Below are 17430 nucleotides of genomic sequence, written 5' to 3'. Positions count from 1 at the left end.
TAAATGTTTAATTAGAACCACTTTTTTTAGTTTCATAGAGAATTTTTTTTCTTGTCAACGAGGGTCTTTAATTATTTAAACCAAAAGAGAAAAACAGACCAGAAAAGAAAAACAACTAGTAAAGCTCGGAACTGCGAAGGTGGCATCATTCCGTTAGTCTCGGATTTTGCTTCCTGGGTTTGTGACGTGGTCAGAGTCCTTGTCTTTGATTTCCTAACACAAGTTGTTAAAGTTGGAAGTGAGTGTGAAATTGAGTTAGTCTAGCTTTATTCTTTCACGGATGAGAAGTGAATTATCTTCAGCAAGGTGGGTGCAGGCGTGGTCCCCGGGGGTCACTGTGGTGAACAGGCCGCCCTTGTGGGGAGCCAAGTTCGTCATCACTGGGACAGAGCCCAGGACATTTCCCCAGCTGGCCAGCCTCTTCCTAGAACCTCACACATTGCAAAGGATGGAGTCCAGATCTATACCGTGAAGAAACAAGGGTGGTTACAGAAAACACCACGATCTCAGCTGAGTGGCTCTGAGCACCCCAACGTTGGGGCACCTCAGCATCCTGTGTGGCTCAGGCTGTGCCCAGCAGGGAGGCCGGCCCGATCGAGCTGCGGTCTCCATCCTGAGAGTGAGGGCCCCTTCCCCCAGCGCGAGTTAAAGCATCATGTGTCCACCTGTGCAGTGGCTGGTCCCAGTGGCCCTGGAGGGCTGAAACCCTGGGTCCCGCCACTGGTCCGGGGCATCCGTTTCCCCTTCCTGCAGTTCCTGTGTCTGTGTGTCCAGGGGGCTCCGATCCCTGTCTTAGGACCATGGCTGAGGGGTCAAGTTCACCCGCTTTGGAGCTGGCCCGGATCTTGGTTCTGTGGATCCTCGCTGTGTGGCTCTGGAGCAGTTCTGTCCTCAGGAGATGGATCCTCACAGCCGCCTCTTGGGGCCATGAGGAGAATTAATAGGACGACCCCCGGGTAGCTGCTCAAAGCCCTGTGCGGGGCCAGCCCTGTGTCTCCACCAGTTCCTTTGCTCTGTGCTCCCCCCCACTGTCACATCGCCAGCCTTTATTTCCTTTTCCTTGGACCCAGACAGCGAATGCTCCGCTGGTCTTGGCAGCCCCTTCTCTAGTCTATCCTCAAATCACTTCCTGACGGACAGCCATGACTAGCCATCGGCGTGACCAAAACCCCACAAAATAGAACCCAACTTTCCTATTAAGCTGTACAGAGCTGTCCCAGCCCCACTTTCCACAGGCTGGCCTCATTCACCATGGGATCCGTGGTTCTCACCTGGGGCTGGGGGTGCCCCTGGCATCTGGTGGGGAGTGTCAGGGATGTCCCTCCAGGCCCAGTACAGTCCCCCAGCCAGTGGCCGGCAGACAGCAGCACCCAACCTGATGTCCCTGTGGCTTCTGGTTCCCCGAGGCTGGCTGTGCTTTGCTGCCTGTACATGCTCTCAGACGTGTGCCCTCTCTCCACCTTCACTGGTTAGCAGTGTTCCATCCATTAGAGCTCAAAGCACTGCCTCCCGGCAATGCAGCCCCCTCTCCTGGCCTGCCGTCTGCCTGTGCCCCACGGTCTGTACCGTGTCCTCACGGACCGATCAGAGCGAGGCTCCCAGGGATGGAAAGGTTCCTGCTTGTGTCTGCTTGTGTCTCTGTCCCGCCTTCTCTGGACCCGGCACCGTGGCCTTTGCCGACAGAGGTCTTGGGTTGATTGTCAGCGAAGCAGACAATCTATATGGCTCTAAATGGCTGTGAACATGCTTGATTGGGTTATTTTAAAAATAGTTGTATATGTAAACATTTGAGTGTGACACAGGTGGATTTTTGGGCTAATGGTCTTGTTCTTCAGGGAGTAACCACAGGCCCATCCACAAGGACCATTTCCAGCTGATTTATGGAACGCTGTTCTACCTGGTTAATTTTCAACGTTATCTCAGCCTGAGAGGTAGGTCAGCATGTGACGAAGTTCACTGGTTTGAATCCTAATCTGCTCCTTAGGAGCTGCACCTTCCATGCCTTCGTTTCTTCCTTGGTTAGGTAGGGAAGGTATGAGCTACCTCAGAGTTGTGAGTGAGGCCTGCATCGAGTGACCGCATTAAAGTGACAAGGACTGCACCCGGAGTGTTGATATTTAAAGACCTTTAAACATCGCGATGCTGCATTTTGGTACCCAGGTAAAACAGCAAAGTTCTTTCAGATGCAGACACAGACCCTCGGTGAGGTGGGGGGCTGATGGCAGGAGGTGGACCACCGACCCTGTAACGAGGGCGTGGTCTGTTCGAGGCTGAACGAAGTGCACATCATTGCATGTACCACGGAAGTCCCTCTCGTGAAGTCCTGGAAGGGTCCATGTAGCTGAGCCGTGTGGTCTGTTCATGACGTCCGGCAGAAGCAGAGCTTTCGGGTGCAGCCTTGCTCTTGTGCGCACAGCCCTCAACGGTCTCAAAAGTCTGAGGCTTAAAGCAGGCTTGGGGTTTCCTTACACCTCCTGGACATCTAATTTGCCTGGCAAACATGTTTTTCTTGGGTGTAAAGGTGAAGGAGTGGGTGATTCTGGTGAAAGTGTACTAATTACTGCACTTCTGGGTCAGTGGCGCTTGGTTGAAGACACTATCTGCCCTGGATGGACATCTCTGGGATGGTGAGAACCGGTGGCTGGATGTCGCGGGGTTGCCAAGAAGATGCCAATTTTTTCCTTTTTCCTGAGTAACAACACCCTACTTTGTTTAGGGAAGCAGCACACCCAGCTGAAAATCCAATTCTCTTGCACGGCGGAGCGGCTGGTGACACAGGTCCAGATGCTGGGATGCTGATGGGGGGTCCTGGAGTGGGAGGTGTCAGGAGGCTTTCCTGACCCACAGCAGCCCTGGGCCCTTGTCCGGCCTTCTTGCCCGGGGCATGACACCTGGAGGGAAAGCAGCTTCGGGGGCCCGAGGGCCAGAAGGCAGAGTCCTGGCGTGTGAGGCAGACCTGGGCCAGGCTCCTCGGAGGATGTCACAGACCTGCTGCCCATGCAGGGACCACCCACCTCTGAGCCCCACGCAGATTTTCCTCCATAGCCGAGTGAAATCCTGGTACAGCGAGTGAGGCAGTCAGAGGCACCTTTTGTGGAAGGAGGACAAAGCTGGAGAGAAAGAGGTTTTCCTAAAGGCGCAAGGCGCTGATTCTGCGTTAGGGATAATTCCTAGGAGTGTGGTTGCTGGTGGGTGGAAAACTAGCCAGAGAATAAGTGGGAGTGGCACTTGCTGGTATTTAACTGATTCGTTCACGAATGGTCCGAACAGTTCCAGTGAAAAGAACATTTCGGACACAGAAGTTTTCATCCTGCCTGACAATGAGCATGACCGTGGGCTGTTCCATCCTTCCTGGGCGACAGTGAGAGGGTCTCAGGCCCTTCCGGCCCTGTGCTGGCATTTCCCCAGGGTGTGTGCCCCATCCCGAATAGGCTGGAATGCCTCTGGGTGCAGCTGAGCCTCTTGAAAAGGGAAGAGACATGTGATGTGCTCTGGCTGAACAGGAAAACGAGGGAGGACAGGGAGAGGGGCCTGGAGGTGAGGAGGATGGTGAGCAACACTGGGGACAGAGGAAGTAGGGTAACACCAGGGACAGGGGGACGGAGGGTAAGGCCGGGGACAGGGGCATGGAGGGTAACGCCGGGGACAGGGGATGGAGGATAACACCACTTCTCCAGGTGCCTTTGGGGGATGCTGCCGCCTCTCGCACCCCAGAGTGAAGTCAACAGGATTCTGTCCCGAGGAGCCCCAGAGCCTGGCAGCTGGGATTGTCGCAGTATGAACCACTGTTCACTAGCTCTGCACCCTGGGACAGGCTCCCTGGTGTTTCCACCCTGGTTTCCCATCTGGACAGTGGGACCCTGAGTGTGCCCGTCCCAGCTGCGCCCAGAGCCCTGGACTCCAGCGTGTCGTCGGCACTCATTAGCGTTTCTTTTGTTGTGGTCCGTGGACGAAGTGGCTCTCTCTTTGTGTGTTCACAGCCCTGCTGCTCACTTTACCTTCTGGGAACACTTTTTACATAGCTTCGTATGTGGGGAGGACTCGAGTGATTAATGGAATGTTTCATCAGGTGCAGTTCTTCTGTTTCCCAGTTTTGACACAACATTTGGTGAAATTTCCAGGGACTCCTGTGGTTAGCCTCACGGTTTCACTCTGTCACTTTCTAATGCAGTATTCTTTGGGAGTCTTTTCAATTAAGCGCCATCATTTAAAAATAAGTTTTATAATATGCAGTTTCAGGTTAATTCTTTACCTTTGTGTCTCAGGCAGTAGCTACCTACCTGTGAGTAGTCACAAAGGTTCACGCAGTTTTCTCTAGCTGTCCCTAGCTCGTAGCTCAGCAGGTCCCTTCAGATGAGTCAGCCAGCTGTGTACCTGCATGTTCAGGATACTTGTCAGGGGCCTTCCTCAGAGCAAGACCGATGCTCACCTCATCCTTGGGACTTTGGAGCCCGCCCTGGAGAGACTCCAGCCACGTCCAAAGGGGCCGTCCGGGTCCCACAGGCTGGTGGGAGTGACTTCTGAGCCACTCCAGACCACACTTTGTGTTCCTACACCCCACAAAGCCACTTAAAGTGCCATGTTCTGGTGCTGTGTGCCTCACCAGTGTGCCACACAAGCCTGCACGGGGATCTGAGCGGGCGCTGCCTTCCTCAGGCTATGCTGGAGTTTTGGGGCAACTGGAGCACTCGTGGCTGTCATTCTCGCCACGGTCTGGGCTTCCCTAGAGGGTCTCACCTGCAGCGTGAGGACCACATCGGCAGCCACTGAGGAGCCGCCAGGTGCAGCGTTGGTCCCACTCAGTCCTTCTCGACTTTGGTGAGAGAGTAGACAGCAAAACTTCAGCTGGGAGCCCCAGGCCTTCTCTGCTTGGGGCCCTGGGACTGACATAGCACAGATCCTGCCATCCACGTGCTGGGGGCCCCGCCGTGCGGCTCCCTCCTCTGGTCAGGGGCTGCACCCTTGGGCTGTGCAGCTCCTGGTTCTCACACTCAGGGGCCCAGGGAGGGTGGTGGATGAAGAGAGAAGGAGAAGGGTGGCAGTTTGAGCCCAATTGTGTTGGCTTCATCTTCCGCCTCTTGTCCCTAAGTACATTGGCAAAGTTTTCCAGGTGAAAACTCAGAAGGGATTTTTAATGACTGGAATCTGTGAATTCCATGGAAGCCAAGTCTGTCCACCTCTTTCACCCACCTCATTTCTCCCCGTTGGGGCTGATTTTGGCAGCGTTCATAGGGGCAGGGACGGAAGGGGTGGGGGCCAGCCGTCGGCCCTGTGTCCCTCCCTTCCTCCCCTCAGCGCCACAGCATTTCGGTGTCATCCCCTTCCGTGCACGCGTCCTCATGAAAACCAAGTGCGGCTGGAGGGAGATGCCTGCGCCCACTCCCGTGACCTTCCCGGCCGGCCTGGCTGCAGTGGCCTCTCGGCAGGCATCTTTCTGGTGCTGCCTCCGTGCCCCTCCCATCACCTGATGCTCGTGTTCCTGAATCTTCACGCGTGTGCTCTGTGCAGCCACCTCACGGGCTCCCTGGGAACGGAGACAGTGTCTCACACTGGTCAGAATGCTCTTCTCTGTTCACTGAATAGTCCAACACAGAATCATTCCTCTGTGATTATTTGTGCTTTGTTATGTAGAACTGGAATAAAGAAAAAGTGAATTTAGACATTACAGCCATCAGGTTGAAGCTTAGTAATTGCATTAGGGAATTAAATGGAAGCATTTGAGCTTCTCGAGTTCTAATTCCACATCTTCGTATCCCCATCACCCCATACCCAGTGTCTAACAGAGCTCTTGGTCTAGGAGTTTCTTGATAAATGCTTACTGAATTGAACTGGACTGAGCTTAACATTCCCACCCAGAGTTAGAAGCCAGTCCCTGAATAAATTGCATTTAGAATATGAGTTTGATGTTACTGTGGTAAGGGGTATCCTACACGTCATAATTCCTAGTCAATATCGGGTATTTAGTCAAATAGACTCAAGTATAGAGAAGCATAGGCCCATCTGGCAAAAGGGCAAGGCACGCTGCTTTAGGTCCAGGTCCCCAATATCAACTATGAAAATAAAACGTCAACTCCAATGACAGCCCTGTCCTCAGCTGGTCACTGTTTATGCTAACAATTATAAACAGCTTGAACTTGCTGTCCTGAGAGGCAACACACCCTCCATTCTCTCTGCAGTGTAGCTGCCTTGGTGGATGGCACATGCCCCTCCTCCCTCCCTCTCCCTATCCCTCCCTCCCCCCCTCCTCTCTCCCTCCCTCTCCCCTCCTCTCTCCCTCCTTCCCCTCTCCTTCTTCCTATCTTCTCTCACCTTTCTCCCCCCACCTTCTCTCCTGGACAAGGGGCAGAAGAGAGGAGATCTCCGGAATCTTCTGCTTCATCCAAGCAGCTTGGGGGCAGCATCAACAGCTGCAATTTGGCTGCCCCAGCAGGTGCCTCAGGGCAGCCTTTCTAATGGGAATCCTGGAATCATGTCTTTCCTTAATGTGTCCTAAAGGCTGGAGGACATGAAGTGAAACAATGCTCCATGCTCAGTCCTGTGATTTTGTGTAATTATTGGACTTACTTTGAAATTAAACTAAATGATACCCAAGGTAGAACATGAAAAAAAAGAAAAAACAGGCTATGGTGTTTGAAAAACAAACAAAACCGTTTGGTTTGTTGGTTTGTTCTTAGACCTTCACAGGCTCCTAGGTCACACGTTTCAGTTTCTCAGCAAGTGACATTCTCTGCAGAAGCTGTGTCAGTCTCTTGTTTGATGATGTCAGTCACAGCAGAAAGAAGCACTCTGTAGGCCCCGTGCTCAGCACCTTGGCGTGAGCTCCTGCCATCTTCTGTTCATGCTCATCACAGCTCTGTGCAGTGGGCATCCTCCTGATCCCTGTGGGAGGATGGAGGATGGAGGCGGAAGGGTGAGTGATGGCAGGATCACATGAGGGGTCTCTCCCGAGGTAGGGAGCGGAACCGGCCCAGGACCTTAGTGCCCATCGCATCCTTCTTCCTCCTCCTCTGCCTCTCTGTGACTGTTTGACTCAGGCTGCAGGGACAGACATGAGTATGTGCAGAGCCTGTGTGCACCCCTGGGAATGTGTGCTCATATTGGCAGGGAGGGATGTGAGTGTGTACAGAGCGTGTGTGCACACCTTGGCGGTGTATGCCAGCGTTGGCAGGGACAGATGTGAGCGCGTATGGAATGTGTGTGCACACCTTGGGGATGTGTGCTGGCATTGGCAGGGACAGATGTGTACAGAGCTTGTGTGCACACCTCGGGGTGTATGCTGTTGTTGGCATGGACAGACGTGAGCGTGTACAGAGCGTGTGTGCACACCTGGGGGTGTGTGCTGGTGTTGATAGGGACAGATGTGTACAGAGCGTGTGTGCACACCTGGGGGTGTGTGCTTATGATGTTTTGTAACCGGCAAATACGTGGCCTGTTGCATCGGGCGGCCCTGCGCCCATGCTGAGCCCGTCAGTGGCCCTCGGGTTGGGGTCTCCATCTGCCCAGACAGCACTCGAGTGGCTTGAGGTTTCAGATTCTTCCTCTATGGATACTTGGGCCTCCTCAGGACCAAACATCAGAACCAGCCAACTGCAAACTACAAGAACGTTCAAATGCATCTTCAGTAGGAAAAACAAAAGCAATTGGAAAAATTTTCCAACGTGACCCCGTGGTTAAGCCGTTAGATACTCCAGCCAACAGATTGAGTCACTTTAAAATTCACACCAATTAAAATGTTTGTGAGAGTTGCAGAGCTTTACCGCTAAACCTTGAAATAATTGAAGCATTCTGCTCCACTTGCTTACAAACTAGAGTTGGGGATACCTTTCAGTCCAAAGTAGCAACCTTCTAAATCCAGCTTAGATGCGAGGCTCCCACTGACACAGGAAGAGACAGTGGCCCTTGATTATTCTCCTGTGTTCAGATACTGTGTCATTTCTTTTTTTTTTTTTTTTTTTTTTTTTGTATCCTGATCATCACTTCTGCTTTTCCAATTCAAACTAAAGGGAGTTTAGTTCTGTTTTGGAGAAGCTGTGGTTAGTAGTTTCTTTTCATGGTTTGCTTAATCTCTTAAGTCTGGTGCTTACATTACCCAAATAGACTTTTCTTTAGTACGACAGTGCCATAACCCAGGGCTTCTCCCTCCATATCTGCTCCCCAGGAGGCTCCCTAGGAATGGGCGCTGGAGATCCAGCCCCTCTCCATGTGCCATTTTCTTTGAGTCCAAGGTAGGTTTGGCTCAGAGAAGAAAAGAGGCCTCTGGGTTAGGTGCCTCTGACTGCTTGCTTGTGAAATGTTTAATGATAAGGCGACTTCCAAACTAATTTACACATTGATAGTTGTAGCTTGAAGTATCACCGCAGTCATAAGAACAAGAAACACTCCCATAAAGTAGATAAGCAGAAAAAAGCCATAGAAGTTTAATAAAGCGCAAATAAAATGGTGTTGTAAGAATGTACAGTGGGAAATGCTCTCAGTCCAGCCAGATCCAGCTGTGGCGTCAGTCCAGCTGTGGTGTCCTCCTGTAAAAACATTCAGCCACATGTGGCCCTGATCGCAATCACTACTCTGAATTGTGATCCAGAATGTTCTTGGGGGCCGATGCTGGGACTGTTCCAGCAGTTCAATCTGATTGGGCGTCACGGTGGTGATGTGCTTAGCGCGGCCAGCTGGGCTGAGTGGTGGCCACCCGTGCACTCGCCACGTGCAGCCGTTATTCTGGTGATGGGGTTGCATGCGCCACGGCTTGTCCACCTGGGCTATTAAAGTACTGGGAACCCAACCGAGGGCGGTGCCTCCCGATATGGGAGCTGTCTTTTTTATCCAGGGCCCTCTGGCGCTGCAGAACCCTGCTGCCAGTCTGAGCTCACAAGGAGGTACTGGAGGGCTCTGCTGGGGCATGGAGGTCCCTGAGCAGGTGGTCACTTATTGCTTGGGGAGTGGTCCATGGCCTGTGAGTTTATTCTCGGGGTTTGTGTGGGCGAGGTTAACCAGTTCACAGCTGGGCACTTACCCCTTACACAGGTGACACTAGTTAAAGTGGAATCTATATTAGCTCACACGGGAGTGTGTGAGGAGCTGGGAGGGTGGGGAGGCTTGGCCCTAGCACTAGATTCCCGGGCTCCTGACATTTCTGCGTCTTCCAGTTGCGGGGCCGTCAGAGCCGCTGTGGGTCCTGAAGACAGTGGGTGCCATATGGAACAGGGGATGCAGAAGCCTCTAGAGGCTGCGGGGGCGAAGGAGACGGTCGCTTCCCCAGAGCCAGCCCTGCCGCCACTTCCACGTTAGATGGTGGGACCTGTTTTGGACTCCAGCTTCCAGAAATGTGAGAAAATAAGTCAGAGTTTAGGGCGCTAAATTTGGGGTGATTTAGTGGAGAAATAGAAAACTAGCCCACAAAGGTGCACGCATTGAAATGTGCTCTGTCCAGGTGTTCACAGTGGTGTGAGGGGGATGGCATCAGGGTTCTGGGAACTGTGCAGTTTTACTGAAGGAAGGGGGCTCGCCACGCCTTTCCTCATATAACTGAAGGTATGTATGCCTGCCACACTGCCCAGGAGACAGGGACTAGAATTCTGACTTTATTTCTTATGGGAACCAAGCCACAGTCAGAACACGGTGAGGGCCGAGACGAGCTTCCTACAGCCTGAACTGGGAAGAGGAATCGCAAGTAGTTTGTGTTTTTCTACACAGACCTGTCCTTTTCAGGTTTTGTTAAGTTTTGGAAAAAGGGAGAAGCCAGGCACACCTCGGCGAGGGACAGTGTTTCTGGAGGTGGTGCGGCTTCAGCCTGAACGTGGCCGTGTGGTTGGGAGGCTCAGAAACTGCCCTCCAAGGGCACTCATCTATTCCTTATTGCAGTAATACCTCGTTTACAGAAATCCACAGAAATTACAGTGCGGGAGGCTTCTGGTCTGGATGGGTTTGTGTGGACCGAGGTCACGGGGTGTTGTCCCAAGTGCTAATCCTGATCTGGCAGAGGCTCTGTTCCCAAATAATTATTCCACAGTTTCAGAGCCTATATCTGAGTGATAGTCTTTGAACTTTGTTGCATAAAAGGAAACAAAGTATGTCTTGAGGGTCTAAAAAGCCATGTGGTAATCATGGCTGTAAACTCATACCTGGGGCTTTGGGATGGAGTGAAAACCACCGTCACCTGGCGTGGACGCTGCGTGGTATTTTTAGCATGGTGGCCTGCTCGTGCCTTGAACTCTATCTGCAGTGTGAGCAACAGCTGTGCATTTGAGAAATGTGGACAGGTCAGCTTGCTCCTCCAGGGGCCTGCAGGCATCCGGGTGAGGGGCCTGGGATGAGGCCACATCAGTGGGAAGGAGCTTGGTTGTGTCAGCATATATGTCTGCATCTACAGGCCCGCAAGCCAGCCAGAACCCAGTTTTCCTTTGGTCATCTAACGCCAGAAGAAACCTGTTTCTTAGAGATTCTCATAGTTTATATTAATTGAGCCATTTGACCGTACCTAAAATGTTATAAATGCATGAGGCTTTACAACTGGCAGATGTGTAACTCACATGTCATTGTATCAAACTGTTGAAGATATTTGTTTCACTTGAAGGTTTTTAACATTTTATGTGCAAAGCAAATGCCAGTAGCATTTTGCAGGAGTATTTTGGAATTTTAAACACAGTGGGATAGTGCTGGGTCTCTGGGATACTGGTGAGGTGGACGTGACCTCAAGCTCTTGTAGCTTGCAAGCAGGATTGCTAAATTGTCACAACTGCAGTGCTGGAAAGTCAAAGTGGATTTCTGTAAATGAGGTATTAGTGCAATAAGGAACAGATGAGTGCCCTTGGAGGGCAGTTTCTGAGCCTCCCAGACACCCCAGGAGGAAGCAGGGGACAGGGGCAGTTACCCACCAGAACCTAGACGGTGGAGCTGGGTTTGCTGGTGGCCCTGCTTGGCAGGTCATTACGTGCAATAAGAAACAGGTGAGTGCCCTTGAGAGCGGTTTCTCGGCCCCCTTCAGAACCGCAAGTGGAAGTCGCTCCAAGGTGGGGGGTGGGGGTTCGGTTATCCACAGGAACCTGGATGGTGGAGCTGGGTTTGCTGGTGGTCCTGCGTGGCAGGTCATTACATGCAATAAGGAACAGGTGACTGCCCTTGAGGGCGGTTTCTCGGCCTGCTTCGGAACTGCAAGTGGAAGACGCCCCAAAGTGAGGGGGGGCTGGTGGTCGGTTATCCAGTGGGGCCGGATTTGCTGGTGGCCGCTGCGTGGCAGGTCACTGCGTGGAGCGATGGGAGGTGAGTGGAGTGGGAATAGAGGATGCACCCTCCACAGCTACTGCTGGGAGTTGGCTCTGGTAGCAGAAGGGGCATAGATAGAGGGATTCCCATCAGGGGCAACACGACTGGGGTCCCACGTGTGGTGGATGCCGAGGTGTGGCTATATGTAATCTCAGTCTGCACAGCCGTCCTGGTGAGTGGGTTCAGTTACCTTCCCATCTCACATTTGAGAAATCTCGGGGGCTCACATCACAGCTAGGTGGGTTGGAACTAATGTCTCAGGCAGGACGTTGGCCCCAGAGCCCAGATCTTACCCGCCGCCGCTCTTTTCAGTCCACCAAGCTTGTAAAGACGGTTGTGTGGTGGTGGGTGGCGGCTGAGAAACCAACACAGTAGAAGGCGGGGAGGAACTAAACCAGGCAGACACAGGCAGTGCTTGGGAGGTCTGCACGGGGTGTGGGTGTGGGAGACACCTCTGGGCCTGTGAACCCCGTTCTGTGCTCCTGGCTTGCCCAACCTTGGCCCTCAGCCACATGCTGCGTGCTTTAGGTGAAATCTCAGTCCCTCGTGTGGTTCGGGCACCTTTTCTCCCTGGCTTTGCCTCTCTTTAAATCACGGAGTCTCAGTGGGGATGGCAGGGTGGTTGGTGGTCCATGGAATTTGCCCTCCTCCTCATCCTTGTCCTGTCTGGCCTGTTACCTGAATCTGTGTCTCTTCAGAGCCTGCAAATGAGTGGAGGCCACAGCAGCCTCTCGCTGACCGACCTCTCAAACTCTCTTATTCATCAGAATAGTGTTAAATGCTGATTCCTAGGCACCCCCATTAGACTCTACGCCTGCCTAGCATGGGTACTTTGGGGAAGGTACAGAGGGTTGCTGGGCTGTTCCAGGGGGTAATTTGCATTGTTGAATGTCTATTGTGTTCCTTCTAGCACTCTACTTTCCACGCACACGTGGCATTAAACCTGGAAGACCCCTGGGTGCTGTGCTGGTGAGGAAGCCCCGGCTGGACGAGGGGCTGCTGGGGCTCGGACTTGATTCCCGGGCTGGGGGCTGGGGGCTGCGGGCTTATTCTCTTCAGTGGGTCTGCTGATGGGATGCCCTGAGAAGTCCTGCTGTGCACTCAGGGGAAGGTGCAGAGACAGGCTCAGAAAAGACAGACCATGGATTTAAAAATTCCTACTGGAAAATCTTTTATGAACAAAGTAATTTGCATCTAACTGAAGACAATCATTGCTTGAATAATTGGTTTGTTTACAAAGTTGGTCCTATGAACAGATTAAAGTTTTCTTTCATGCCTTATCTATAATGTAAATAGGAGCTATTACCGCAATTTAAATTAGCTTTAAATTTCGTATCAGATTGCAGTCCAGATTACAAATGGCTGCTTGATAATCTAATTGATAAAACGGAGGAATTTAGTGCTTGGAACCCAGAGTGAAGGGAACAGAATTGCTTTGGTTTCTCAAGAGCGTGTTGACTGAGTGGTGACCTGGGGTGAAGAGAAGTGGCTAGAGTCATTACACTGGAGGAGATGATCTGCCCCCGCCTTTCTCAGCTGTCTTCTGGACGAAACAAAAGGGTGATAAATGGAAAAAATTCAGCACTGAGTTCGTCTATGCCCTGAGCTTCTCATCTCATTAATGGGCTGTAGCTGTGAAGCCTCCATACAGGCACAAAGGAATTAGGCTAGAGTAAGGCGGCCGGCGACCTCTGGCATCTGGACCGTGTGTCATTTCCTAAAGCCCTTTTGGGTGAAATGACAGTCGCAATGTCGTTGTCCAGAGGAGTGTAATCTCACGTATGAGATGCAGATTTTAAACACCAAAGTCAGGAAGCTTGGTGGGAGTGGCTGTCTTCCAAGTGGTTTTCTGTGCTGCCATGGATGAGGCGTGGATGTGTCATCTGTAGGTGAGATCCACTGGTGAAGGGGATAAGCAAACCATGGAGGTGGGGGGGTGTGAAGCTGCATCTCTTCTGGCATCCCAAGGAAATACATTTTGTAAAACTTGTGAATTTGACCCTGACCCTAACCCTGAGTGTTGAAGTCTGGTACAGTGTCTTGAGCCCTCTTCTGCATTGAGGGTGAGTGAGTGTAAATGACCGATTCCTCAGTGGTGAAAGTTCAGATGTAGCTTCCCTGAGGAAGCCAGACTTCGGTCACCCGTATCTCCATTGTAAACACTGCGGCCCCTACGCGGGTGGCTGCAAGTTTCCAGGCCTTCCTTGGAGAAGCAGCTGTGAGGTGCTTGATGATTTGATAATATCAGCCACCTTATGTCTTCTGTCTAATCATGGTACTAATGATTCTCCTACAAGGAAATGGATCTGGTTTCTTCCCGATCATTGGAAGAAGCAGCCCGCCTAGGGACTCCACCGTCCTCTGCACTTTCACAGCGAAGCCTGTGTCTGTCTCCAAGGAGTGTCACGTGTGTCGTGGGAATTGCCTCCTTAATTCTTCCTGCTTTTGAGGGCTCCGGTAGCTCTGCCTGTTTCACCCGGGATGAGCAGCAGGTGGTCTCTGGCTACTGTGGGACTAGGGCTTGGGGGTGCATCATCACATCCGGTGGCCTGTCCAGGTGGGCATCATTGTCTTTTGCCTGTTGCCTGAGGCAGCTGTGATGCCATGGGGGTCATGCTTGTCAGGGCCAACCCAGTTCTTCCCGTGTACACCTCTCCTGCTGGAGTGCCTTTCCTTATGATGACTTGTTGAATTAGCGTGGAGAATGCAGAGAGGCTCTGGGCCTCTCTCTCCCATTCTTACTCCCTGGAGCTGTGATGCCCGACAAGGGAGCCCATAGCCCAGAGGCTCCTTTACATTTAATTAGAATAAAGATTTGATTACATAGCTAAACACATTTGAAAAGAACTTCATACATTAAATTCCAGATTCCACCCTTCAGGCCCAGTGGCCACGTTTCAGGGCTCAGCAGCTGTAGGTGGCTGTTGTCTTTCTGTGTTGGCTGAGCAGATTGGGGCGTTTCCAGTTCAGCAGGCAACTCTCTTGCATGGCTCTGCCTGTGGTGAGGGCACCTAGGCTGGAGAGCCTCGTGGGGATCCCTTAGGCCTCTGGCTGCAGCCAGGCTGCACGGTTCCTGTGCCTCGGGTCCTCTGCAGGCCCAGATGGATCCCACCACAGAGCCAGCACTGCTAGACTTGGGTACTGTGTGCAGACAGCAGAGGGTCACGTCCGGGCCTTGCAGGGGCTGGGGTGACTGGCCTCCTTGGCCAGGCTCCTGTCTCTGAGTCTTCAGGGGAAATGCATCCACCATCCACACCGTGCACCAGAGGAAAACTGCAGGCTTCTCTGGATGGTGAATTGATATCATGCAGAGTGACTAGGTTTGGGCTCCTGACCAGCGTGGAACCTGATACCTTTAGGTGGAACCTGACATGCCTCCATGTGTACATGGCAAAGAGAATGCAGCATTGTCAGCTTGAATCCAGATGTGCTCCCGTTTTGAGGTGAAAGGTTCTGAGAGTATTGGCCATTGGTGATTGTGCTGCCGTGGAGGACTTTGAATGCACGCACTGGTTTGTGATAACCTTGATTTCCTGGTCCTGTATGTGGGCATCTCTGAATATCCTGGACTGGAGGAAGGCAGGGCAGATGGGAGGGTGACAAGAGGTGTCAGGTGTTTCCAGCTTTGGGGACTGATGCCATCAGATGGCCGAGATCAGGATGGTGGTGGCCAGGGACCAAAGCAGGGGTGCGTGGAAATGCCATGTTCCTCGGAGCATGGGGAGGACCTCTTGAACTCTATTCCTGGGCAGCAGTTCTTCCATTCTCAGGAATCTGTGCCATTGTAATTGAGTAGCAAATTCCGTAGTTGCTCTAATTACTTACTGTTAAGTCCCCATCCCAATTACCATAAATTAGCAACAGTGATAACAGTTTGCCTGGTCAAACCTTACCAAGAAAAACCAGTGGACCTAGTTTTAGTTGCCTCCAGTTCCCTCCAAATGAGATTCCTTAGCGGCTTGTGTCCCCACACTTGCTGCAGTTCCTCCTGGGCCTGGCAGGCACATTCCAGACATTCACATCTCAGCTCAGATGCAGGCGTGCACATTATTTATAGAAAATCGCACTGCGCTGTGATCGGCTTGAGCTGACGTTCTCTAGGTGGGAGGCGGAGGTTCAAAAGTTCTAATGGGATGAAATTAGATATACGAATTTTAAAAATTCACGTGTCATGAACTCTGTTCAGTGATTTTCTCTGAAATGAGAGACTATTTGCAGATGAGGCAGTCAGCCTGCAGCTCTCCTTAGATCTGTCCTAGACCTCGATGCCGTCCTTTGGCCTCTTCCTGGGTGTGGGGTGCTCTGCTTGAAGCAAAACCAAAGGAAAGAACGTCGTCTGCCTCACTACTGCAGCCAGCTCAACGCGCACACCCACTGGGAGGGGGGTTTGATCACTTAACATTTTAAATGCATTTAACATTAAACCAGCAAGTCAGCCAGTGCTTTCTGTAAGCAAGCTGCCTGGCTCATGGGAACCTGACACTTGACTTTTAGGAAGAGAGTACTTGCTTCTGTGGAGTGTCAATATTTGTCTCATTTCTTGAGACTCTGCTCAAAGTGATGAACGTGAGTAAATTAGGACCTTTTTTTGTAAATTGGGCCACAGAGCTCTCTAGGCACAGTCAGAGGAGTAAATGGCTGTGAAAGATGCCGCCTGATGTGAGCCATGGCCAGGCACTTTGGAACCTGGGATCCCATCTCCAGCCTTTCAAAGGACACAGACGAATATAAAATGCAGATGGGAGGGTTCATATTTTGGGCTTCTCTGTTCTTTTGAAATCAAAGTGCAAAGAAAAATTTTTGCCTTAAGGTCTTAAGGCAATACTTGTTTTTCTCCAGAGGTTTTAAGATTTTCTTAACTGCTTTTTTCTTCCCCGATCCTTGGGGAACTTCTATCTTCATATCTTCTTAAAAGATATGGTTAAATTCAACACTGAAATTTAAAAACATGCTTTCATATTTTTCTTTAAACTGATATATCTGACATTGGTGAAGAACTAACTGTGGGAGTATTGGTTTATTTTTAATTTTTTGAGACAGTCTTGCTGTGTTGCCCAGGCTTGAATGCAGTAGTGTGATCTTGGCTCACTGCAGCCTCACCTCTTGGTTCACGCCATTCCCCTGCCTCAGCCTCCTGAGTAGCTGGGATTATAAGTGCCTGCCACCATGGCTGGTTCATTTTTGTATTAGTAGATTAGAGGCATGAGCCACCACACTCGGCCTGGGATATTCTTGATTGTAACTGTAATAGATTGCTTTAATAAAAAAGATATAGAACAACAACAACAACAAAATGTCTGAAAAGTCCCGAAATAGCTCACTTGGACAGGGATTTGGACACCAGTTGAATGGCCCAGCACAAACCATAGTTACATGGGCCACTTGGCCTGTTAGATCCTTAGGGTACTTGAAATCGTGGGGATATTTGCATTTCTGCCTCTGGATATCGTGTTAGTATGAATTCGGCTAGTGTTTGAGGGCCAGGCTCAGATCCGGGAAAACAAGAGCCCCTGCCCTCACGGCACTTCTCTTCCGTGTGTGTGTGTGTGTGTGTGTGTGTGTGTGTTAGGAAAATAGAAAGCATAAGATATTTTTTTCAATGAGCTGGGAAGATGGAAAAACAAGCTTAAGATGTTTACTTGTTCAGAAGAAGGGAAGTGCAAGGAATACTCAGCTTTGCTGCTGCTGAAGGAGGCCCCTGGCCGAGGCTGTTTGAGAGGTGGAGTTTCTCTGAGAAAGGTGGTAAGAGGCAAATAGGATGCCCCATCTGGTTTGCCAGAGATGGGGAAAGTTAGTATCCCCAAAACAACCTCAGCATTCTGGCAAAGGCTTTGGAAAACCAGCTACGGTGTGGGACCTTGTTAGCCACTGGGTAGAAGGAAAACATTGCTGGTCCTGAGGACTATACTGTTCTTCCACTGATATAAAGAACTACCTGAGGCTGGGTAATAAGGAAAAAAAGGTTTAATCGGCATACAGTTCTGTGGGTTGTACAGGCTTCTACATCTGGGGAAACTTACAATCAGGGTGGAAGGTGAAGGGGAGGCAGGTATGTCTTCATATGGCTGGAAGGGGAGACAGAGTGAAGGGGAAGGTGCCATGTACCTCCAAGCAACCAGATCTCAGGAGAACGATCATGAGGACAGCACTTGGGGGATTGTGCTAAACCAT

The 17430-nt window shown here is 51.3% G+C and overlaps 1 protein-coding gene and 1 long non-coding RNA gene across 2 annotated transcripts in view; both read left to right on the top strand.

Annotated features, from left to right (window-relative positions):
* LOC144338331 (uncharacterized) overlaps nucleotides 1-17430 on the top strand; it is a 193880-nt gene that overhangs the window by 50124 nt on the left and 126326 nt on the right. The gene's annotated exons all lie outside the window — the stretch shown is intronic.
* LOC114680150 (uncharacterized) overlaps nucleotides 9072-17430 on the top strand; it is a 64890-nt gene continuing 56531 nt past the window's right edge. The window contains exon 1 of the long non-coding RNA XR_013411265.1: nucleotides 9072-9322. This is a non-coding gene — a long non-coding RNA (uncharacterized LOC114680150). The remainder of the gene's footprint in view (nucleotides 9323-17430) is intronic.

The sequence above is a fragment of the Macaca mulatta genome, chromosome 20 (assembly GCF_049350105.2).
Source record: "Macaca mulatta isolate MMU2019108-1 chromosome 20, T2T-MMU8v2.0, whole genome shotgun sequence".
Lineage (NCBI taxonomy): Eukaryota > Metazoa > Chordata > Mammalia > Primates > Cercopithecidae > Macaca > Macaca mulatta.
The sequence above is the reverse complement of the archived record's forward strand: the minus strand, read 5'-3'. Positions and strand labels throughout refer to the sequence as shown.